A 10,073-nucleotide genomic window follows, 5' to 3' on the forward strand; every position below is an offset into this window, starting at 1 on the left:
GCTTTTTGACGTGTGCATAATTTATTAGATTAAAAATTATTAAAATATATTACGGATGATTTTGTAAATATTTACTAATTCATGATAAGTAAAAATAAATAAAATAAAGAATATAAATAAAACAGAGATATAGAGATTATTCAAGTGAGCGTCATATAAAAAAATATTATTTATTTTTAAATTATTTGTCTTTATTAAAAAAAATTATTTAGATAATTTAGTTAGTAATACACTTCAAAATTCATTTTGATATTAAATAATTATTTCATAGTTTTATATTTATTGATTATTTTAATCTAAAATTATCAATTACTTTTTTATTTCAAAGCAATTTTTATTTATTTATTTTAATACAAAATCCTACATACGTGAGTTGCTGTATTTTTGTAGTCTTTTTGAATTTTATTTTGCCACTTAAAAAATTCTCTCTTATTCTATATTTAAATTTAAATAAGAGTAAAATACACTTTGCCCCCTTAAACTATTCGTCATGTAATAATTACTCCCTAAACTAACAAATATAACACTTACCCCATACAATAAAATTTTTAGACAATATTACCCTTATATTATATATTTTTGTAGTTCAAGGAATTTTTTTTAATAATTTTGTATTTTAAGTTTATTTAAAACATTCTTAATTGAAAAAATATCTTTTATGTATAATAAAATAAAATATGATTAATGAGTTTAAATAATTTAAATTTTATTGTTTTTTACCGACTCAAAATTGATTAATTATGAGTGCCATAAATGCACAAAAAAAATTCATGCAAACATGTTATTAATTTTGTAAAAAAAATAAGTTATTAAATATTTTTCTAGATAAAAATAAATAATTATATATCGGTTTCTTTTTAAAATGTTTTCTTAAAAAATATGATAAAATGAATTTATTCATTTTTTTTTCTAAAAATGTCTTAACTTTTGGTTAAGAACATATATATATATATATACATTTGTCAATTTCTTTTAAGAAGTATATGAATTGTTGGTTATGTTATATATTGTGTATCTACTATATATATATATTAATTTATACTCTACTTTTAATTTTTAAATTCTTCACTTATTAAAAAAATTAATTAAAAAATAATTTAGTGATGATTCAATATACAAAATTTTAAAATATATTAAAAATAATATAATTATTGAAGGCATGAGGAGCACTTCCAACCAAGAAAGTAAGTGTTTTATTTATTAGTTTAGAGGAATAAATATTACATGACGAATAGTTCAATGGGACAAAATATATTTTATCCTTTAAATAAATGTACCATTATTTATTTAAAAATTCACCAATGTTTTCTATTTAAATAGTTAGTAAAATATTTAAATTCATTTTTATATTCAACATACTTTTGTACCTTTATACTTATTAATTTATTTTTAGGTTTATGTATAGTCGTACAGGTGAAGAAAACTGATCCAGTACCAACAATTGGGCCTGGGCTCTTTATAGGACAAAAGCTATTGGGCTTTCATGAATGGGTTCTAATTGGGCTAACTTCATTAATGACACGCGTATAACATATTTTACTAAATATAAATAATCTAAACGCTTACTTGGTTCGAACAAAAAATAAATGTATAAAAAAAATTAAATGAAAGGAATTAAAAAATAATTATAGTATATAAAACCACTCTGGATCCCAATTTTGTTTTGTCGTACATTATATAGAAAAGTAAAAGTATAAGACTAAAAAGACCAGAAAGTACCCATTTTAATTTATTTTACCGACTAATACCTATAGACATTATTTTTTACTATTAAAAAACTTTTATTTGGGATATTGGCAGCGGGAAAAAATACCAAAAATGGAGATGTTGAATTTATATTTTTTTCTTGACTTGGTCCAAATTTCAGTGACAAAAGAGTGTAGGCCATCAATAAAACCAAGAATTGAAGTGGATGGGCAAAGGGCAAACATGAAACAGCAGCACATGCAGAGCCGACATCTACAGCTCTAAACTTGGAGTTTCATTCATGGAAACCTCTGTAATAGAATTTCTTCAGACATCACTATATATGGGATTAGATTAGATAGGGGGAGGGGGGACCACCACAAAGTTTGTGTCTTGTTCACAAACCCTAAGGCTGACTTGGGGGAGACCCCTAGATATTTGATATTTTCTATTTTGGCACTAATTGGACAAGAATACCCCTCCCTTTCGTGAAGTTGTGCGGTGTCGGTTTGGTTGTTTAAGTAATTTCAAACCTCATATGTGCTTTTCTAGTAATTTTATAGTGCTTTTTGAAGAGTGATTCGTGTTTCAGACAGTAACCATGACTCAAACTGAACATTTCACAACGTCCTGTTGGGAGACACTGATCCTGCCGAATGACAAGTCCCGGCCCCTTCAACTATGTGGTGGATGGATTTCAATCTTTATTGATATCTTGACCTGACCTGACCTGCAATAATAACTTGCTCTTAAGAGAATATTTGTAGTACAATATGAACATTCCATAATGCATTGTTAAGGGAGAACTCTAATCACGCCCAACTAAGGTAGTTACCGTTCCCCGATCACTTCAACTATGCGGTGGAGAATTTCAATCGACCTGTGATGAGGGCTCGCTCTGATGAGAATAATTGTACTCAATCTTAACATTCCACAACGTCCTATTAAGCAACTCTAATCACGCCCAATGAGGGTAACCCAACCCGGCTCTTAGACTATCTTTATCGAGGCCCGTCTCGAGCATTTCCACCCTAGTTAAGTGCCCAGGACCACAAAAAGAATAGATTACTCAACTATCACACACACATACACACACACACACTTTTCTAAGTAACTCCTTTAATAAATCATATTAGACAAAGAGATCAACATCAAAACCAATAATCAACCACATTTCCACCAATAAAAAAGTACTACAATGTCCAAACCTAACACACATGAAGAAACCAGGGACCACCAGACAAACCGAATTTATTTGATTTTGCCCATAAATAAGACTTAGACTCAATAAAAGTGCTTACCAGAAAAAAGGTAGTCATGATAAATTATACCATAATTTCCAAAACAGGATCAAACAAGATTACAACCCCTCATCCATTTTCGGCAATATCTGTAGCCCGACTCGCCTAAAACGTGACCTGTCTCGAATGGACCACGGAAAATAATATAATACATCGCAGAACTGCTCAATAATGTGCCAAAGTAATTAAAGAACAATTCAAGAATCACTCTGAGGTACGACCTCTCATGTATGAGACATAAACAAGTGGTTAGACTGTACTAGATGAGACATAAAGAAAATCAAGTGGAACAACATAAGATCTTCAGAGCAGATACATATGTGTATGCCTGTACTTTTACATAGCAGATTTCAGATAAGAGTACGCTATTTATGCGAATCAAACCGACACAGTATAACCAATGGGTAAAGTAACAGTATAAGCTTACGATTAATGTTCTATAATCGAACCTGAGAGTAAAATCTTGTAGATGAGAAACTTCTTGAGCAAAATCGACAGAACATTGAATTAAGACCTTGTTATCGATGATCGAGTAAAACCAACGTGGTCAGACTACAGCCAGGAAAATCATTAGTCGAAGATATCTTTTTCATCCTTAATGAACAGAAGCAATAAACAGATTGGTTATTCAAAGATAGTTCTTGCAGTCCTAAGGACAGAAGAAAATGATGGGAACATTGAGGCAGCCAAAATTTCCTGGACAATAGGAACAACTACACTAGTTCAAAGTTTTATCACGACTATGTTTCTATGTTCCCTAAGTCTCCAAAAGTTTAAGGATGCCTTTGTTGGAGCGGAGAGAAACAAGATCGAAAGCTGTTGGGGAAAAAGAAATGAAGGCAATGACAAGAGGAGCTCCCTTCAGTCCAAGTACGGAGGGAGCGGGACGTGAAACTATCTCCCGCATCATTCACTCAATCACAGTAGCATAAGACTTGTTGTATTCTACTGAGTGGTTGAATGAATGAGTCGGCAGCTAGTTCAGTCCCAAAATCTCATCCATGAGTGGGCTGAAGGAAGCTCTCTTAGACCATTTCTCAGTTCAACATCATCCTCTTTAAGCCTAAAGGTAGTTCAATACCCCAACCCCCGCTAAGAAAAAAGGTGAAAAACTTCTTGAAGCAATGTAAAGCAAAGTTACTTATCCGTTCTTCAATTCCAAACAACCAGCGGATCGAGACCTGTTTAAGTCTTTACAACCAAGCTACTTCGACCTACCATTGTGCTCATTTATCGGATAACATTGTCAATGCCAAGTGTGCGGTGAATCAAGAATCTTTCTAATGACATGCTCACGATGTGTACGTACTAATTTTCTTAGTGGGAGCAACAGTTGATAATTGAATTTTGCTTTTTCAAGTGAAGCACTGAAAAAGAGAAACAAATACATCTTTTGCAGATGAATAGAACTAAAAACAACTGGACTTTGTTTCTCCCTTTTCTCTCTTTCTCAGTCAAATAAATGAATGATGCAGATCAAAACAATGTGATAGGATACCTGACACCTTCGTATATTGGGTATATATCCACTAAAATCATAATCAAATATATGAAAAGTGATAACTTAGAGATGTTTCTAGACAAATATACTAAATATCCCCTACTTCATCCCAAAAACTGACAGTGATTGATTAAACATACCTAATGCACATAGAAACATCATTAATGCTATAAGCCAAGATTTGTAATTCTTGTTGTTCTTGAATAGATAGTACTATTATAACAAGTATAATTAAACCATGTATTACTTATTGAATGGACCTTAAAGCAAGGATCCAATCACACTGAAATCTTTAACAGTTCACCTTTAGACAATGAAAAGACAAGAACTGAGATATAGGAAGGCAAAGTTCAAGAAAACCTGGACTTTGCAGAGACTTCTGTGCAAAAAACATATGTATATAAGGAGGGGGGGGGGGGGGGGAAGGAGATCAAAGAGGAAAATAAGAAGAAATGTTACCTAACGCTGCTTTCTTGAATCCAATCAAAATGGTGAAAATCTTGAATAGATCCCACAAGAAATGAATACTAAGCAAATCTAAGTGCTCTAATTACCTTTGAGATTCAGTGGGAAGCCAACTCCTTCAACAGGCAGTATAAACTTTTGCATAAACCCTAACCTGAAGAAACAACCTTCAAGCAAGGAAAATAGTAAAAAAACTCATTATCCAGTAATCTTCTTCATGAAAAACAGCCCAAAAATTGGTGAGAAGTGTTGGAAAAAAGTCATTCTGCAAAGACTGTCAACTTTCTGACACATTAAATAGTCAATGATCACTCAATGGATTTTCAAAGAGCATTCAAACCATGAAAATCTTTCGATTTTTCAGAAGGAAAAATGGGGTTCATTTATTTAAACAAAACAACATCCCCAAAAAGCTGTGAGATAATAAAGGGGTTGGGAAACAGCATTTTTCAAACCCTAACTCGCCATTAATCTTTTCTTCCACAGTGTTTTCATTGTTCTTGATGAACCCTTTTCACTCTCACGCCACTGCAAATGAAAAATGCAAACAGATGACCAAAATGATTGATTCTTGGAACAATAGATAGGTCTTGTTCTTGCACAGAAAAACGGAGAGCAATGACTAAATTACAGCGAACCCAATTGGGAGGATGAAGGGTCACTTTCGTCATGAGAATCAGCGATGGAGGAAAGCGACTCCAACAACATTTTTCACACACACATACAAGAATGTGTGTGTTTTCATGCATATTTATGTGGGTTTTTATAGAGGGTGAGTGATAGGTAAATTAACGTCTCTGGGCTTGCAGAATCTGCAGTGAAATGGTCTCAAAAAGGGCAAAAAAAAAGGTTAGGAAAACAGTGAACTCATCTCTCTGCCTGGACCGCACTCAACTTTTAGAGAGAGAGGAGAGTAAAGACAGTAAATCCAGTAAATCTGGCAGAAGATTAGATTAATAACAACAAAAGAGATCTTACATAAGCCTTTGTCCGAACATGGAGATTTCACAATTAAAAATTTTAAGGTTCATTTTGATAATATTCTTTTATTTTATTTAAATGTTACTTTAAATTTAAAACTACTAATATTAATTGGGTCGGAGGGTGATAAGACTTGATATTAGTTCTATTAAAAAATGCTTGAATTCATTAGACTTATTGAAAGATCGTTAATCAAAACCCTTTAGTAGTTAAGTAAGTCGGGATGTATAATTTAGCGGAAAGATGAATGATAATCTCTCAGCCAAAAATGACACATTTTTGTCCGAAATAGTTTTGGTGTACTTTATACTTATACAAATTGATGTGGCGTGGTTTTAATCTTTCAGATGCATAATGAGCTACAATTATGATTCCGTATCAGCAAATGAGTCGATCCGAGCGTGACTGGACTCAAGTAAAAAATGCTCGAATTCTAGTATTGCAAGAATATTTTGACCTTCTCTTTATATTTACCAATATATCCCCTCAATATATTTAATATGAGTCCTTTTTTTTTAATATATTTATATTTGAATGTGTTTGAATTATTAATGCTTGTCTGGAGAGACAAATGTTTTCTCTAGTCTATTTCGCCACCCCACGGGCCAAAAGGGGTTGCCCTACTCATGTTGCACTTTTTACGGTACGTTGCCCTACTCAGTGCCAGAGTCGCATTTCAGTACTATACAGTGTATGAGGGGCATTTTGGTATTTCATGCCACAACCTAAATACGCAATTCATGATCTTAACTTCGACATGATAATTAGAAAAAGCATCGGATACGCGAATATTTATCTCATTTTATATGAGTATTTGTCTTATTTATATAAATTATTGTGATTTGTTTATTCTTAATTATTTGTTGAATCGATATAATTTATCTATTAATGTTAATTATATTGATGTATTAATTGAATCAATATATTACTAAAACAAAATACGCACATTTGGGAATTCGTGGCATTTATAATTATCAATGAAAATTTCGCACATTTGGGAATTCGTGGCATTTATAATTATCAATGAAAATTTCAAGTTCTATATCACGTAAAATTATCATGATTTTATGTTGTTCATTTTTTGTTGCGGTGCAAATTGATATGGGCTTACGTAATTATGTATAAAAAATTGGGTAAATTACATCGACTTCTTTTAAAAATGATATAATTATAAATATTTTTTTATTGTTTGAAAAATTATCGATAACTCCCTGATACTTGACATAATTATGTAACTCTTGAACGATTTGGTGGAAATATCAACTTTACCCTTGTTGAAATTTTAATATATTTTTAAGATAAATAGATTAAATATAAAAAATGATGTTGGACTTATGTTATTATAAAAAATATATATAAAAAAAACTTAAAAAGTATGTCAAAATATAATTTAGGGTCTAGAAGGGTATTTTGAACAAATCAATTTAAAATTTGGATGAAACTCTAACGAGAGCTAATAGAATAGGTTGATTGTTGGACGAACATTATTATCATAGGATATTAATAATTTTTCAAACGACAAGATAAGATTTATAATCGTATTAAGTTGTATGGAAGCTCAACGTGATTTACCCTAAAAGGTTTAAGCAACTAAGAAATTAATAAGATTAATTTAATTTTTAATCGTCTGAATATTGTATAACGGCTAATTTTTAGTACTAAATAAACACAATTTTTTTTTTGGGATTTGGTTCACTATAAAATCACATATTCCCACTCCTTATGTGTGTAGAATAAAGAAAAAAAAAATAGTAATTTAGTATAATTTTTCTTGTACCATTTTTTTAAAAGAAAAATTTATCTTTTTATTTAAAGGCAAATAAGATAAAAAATAATTGATCCAGGCAGCTTGGTGGATTGGGCCCAAAATCAGACCATCATTCCCAACTTGACCTAACAACTGTGAGTCCTATTTACATACATCCTAGTATTATTGCATGTGTGGTGGAGAGCATTTTGATTGGTGGGGAGAATGGATAATCATCATCTGTTTATTACACTAAACTATCAAAATAGTTTCCACATATTATTAGGTTTAAAAACAACCCATGAATTATTGTATTTATTTTATAACTATATAGTCATATTTTCTTATATATATATTGAGTGCGTCTAAATATCGAATAGTATAAATCATGTCAAATCATTATAGTGTAAATTTGATTGCTGATGTAGCTTGATTCTCACCTCTTTTATTTTTATTTTTTTTTTCATATTCCACATACGCGTAAATACACAAAATTTAAATACGAGACGTCTTATAAAAAAGTTTTGCATTCAAACTATTGAATTGCGGCCTGAAATGAGTATGACTCCATTGAGAGACATTTGATCAACTATGACACAATAATCTCTTTTCATTTCACACACAACACACATTAGAAGAATCTGATCATTATTACAAGACGAAAAATTTAAGCAAGGAATCATGAATCATGACATTCTTGATTTTATTTTATTTTTTTAAGGAAAAGAAGGGGGGAGAGAGTTTATGGGTTTGTGTGCCTGCTGGTCAGAGAAAACACTGTCCACACCACTTTGGTATGTTTGCCAATACACCAAGACAAAAGTGCCGTTTTCAGTGACTTGTCACTCTACGACAACAGTGTGTGTATAGTATATATGATCACTGCCTCACCAATCACTTAGTCTTATCAAATTTCATAAAATCAAACGAATTGCCTGTGTTTTTCTTTTTTTCTTGCAAGTGTTTATTTGTTGTAGTCTTACTACATCTTGCATCTTGCCATGATCCTTGGATGGGATTATTCATGAATAACTTGGAAAAAAATACTGAGTCAACTTTTATTTAATTCGCTTACGATTTGACTTTAACTTGATTTAATGATCCAGAATTGTAATTAAATCTGAATCGTGTCTTCATCATTTAATCTAAATATAATCATGTAAATATGCATTTATTATTTTGAATGTTGGTCAGCCCTCCTTTATTATAAAATAAAATTATACTAACTTAAATATCAAAAAGTCGATCTAACATATTTAACCCGTGTAATTTTTGCATTTAATATGAAATATTACAGGTGCAGTTTCAAAGGTCATCGCCTCTCCACCAGCGAGTGTGGACGGAGAGTGGTGGCGACCACAACTCCAAGAAGAGTAATGGGGCATAATGATAATATCAAGCACTCATCATCGGCCAACCAGGATTGGATCTCATACATTTTTGCAAGTCAATTCTGCAACAACAAATGCTTAGTGCAGTTGAAACAACAACTCTGAAAATAGAAACAGAAGGTGCTGTTTTAGGTTTCAAGGGCACTGCCATTGCTTCTGTCCGAAAGTTTGCTTGTTGGTTTTAAGCATTCCTCGTTTGAGCTCAGTTTATGGTTCCATTCTTGTAACTATATAATTTTTTATGCAGTTTGGTCACATCAAATATATATACATATGTATTTTTTTTAAATATAATTTTCTTAAAACATAATTTAATTGTGTTACTCAGGAATGCAGTCTCAAGCCCATAATCAGAAAATCTTGTCCGAGTCCCATTAATATGAATACTAGCTTTATGTGAAAACTTCAACGTCAACCTCAATGTATAAGAGAGTGCTTGAATGAGTTTATAAATCCTTTACCATAAGTTACAAAAAAAAATTTATAAGTGTCTTGTATAAAAATAAATTTATAAGATTCAAAATAAAATATTAGAAATTTATAAACTCTTTCAGAAAAAGTAAAAGATTTCAATAGTATTAAATACAATATTACTGTATCACATACTTATATTAACAGTTGAAAGTTTATTTTAAAATAAAATTTAATATTCCATAGGCTCAAAAAACTGAAAAAAAATATCTTTAAAAATATATTTACTTGGAAGATATTTTGAATAAGTTTGGCCAAGTACCCTCTTGTTATTTGTACCCAATGAATTTGCAATATCCAATAAGTATTCAACTTTTATTCTGGAGAGGGTAAACACACACACACACACACTGCAAGATGGAACAAAATTGCGTATAAGAATTATGTGCCAATTTGATGTCCAAAAAAATGAAAACAATATATATAAGGAGGTGGAGCCCAAAGCTTTTACTTCTCCGAGGTTTGATTATACCTATACAACACAACCTTATGCACAGCAAACTTTGGTATAAGTTCTTGAAAATTGTCTG

At 31.1% G+C, this 10,073-nt stretch overlaps 1 long non-coding RNA gene across 2 annotated transcripts; it reads right to left on the minus strand.

Annotated features, from left to right (window-relative positions):
• Positions 1,832-4,776, minus strand: LOC105166958. Of its 2 annotated transcripts, none has more exons than XR_002287485.1 (3): positions 3,437-4,776; positions 2,522-2,717; positions 1,832-2,416 (listed from the first exon to the last, which is right to left on the minus strand). It is a non-coding gene; the product is annotated as an uncharacterized LOC105166958 (long non-coding RNA). The 2 variants fall into 2 exon arrangements; XR_848219.2 differs by having other exon boundaries at positions 2,988-4,776.

Source organism: Sesamum indicum, linkage group LG7 (assembly GCF_000512975.1).
Source record: "Sesamum indicum cultivar Zhongzhi No. 13 linkage group LG7, S_indicum_v1.0, whole genome shotgun sequence".
NCBI classification, from domain to species: domain Eukaryota; kingdom Viridiplantae; phylum Streptophyta; class Magnoliopsida; order Lamiales; family Pedaliaceae; genus Sesamum; species Sesamum indicum.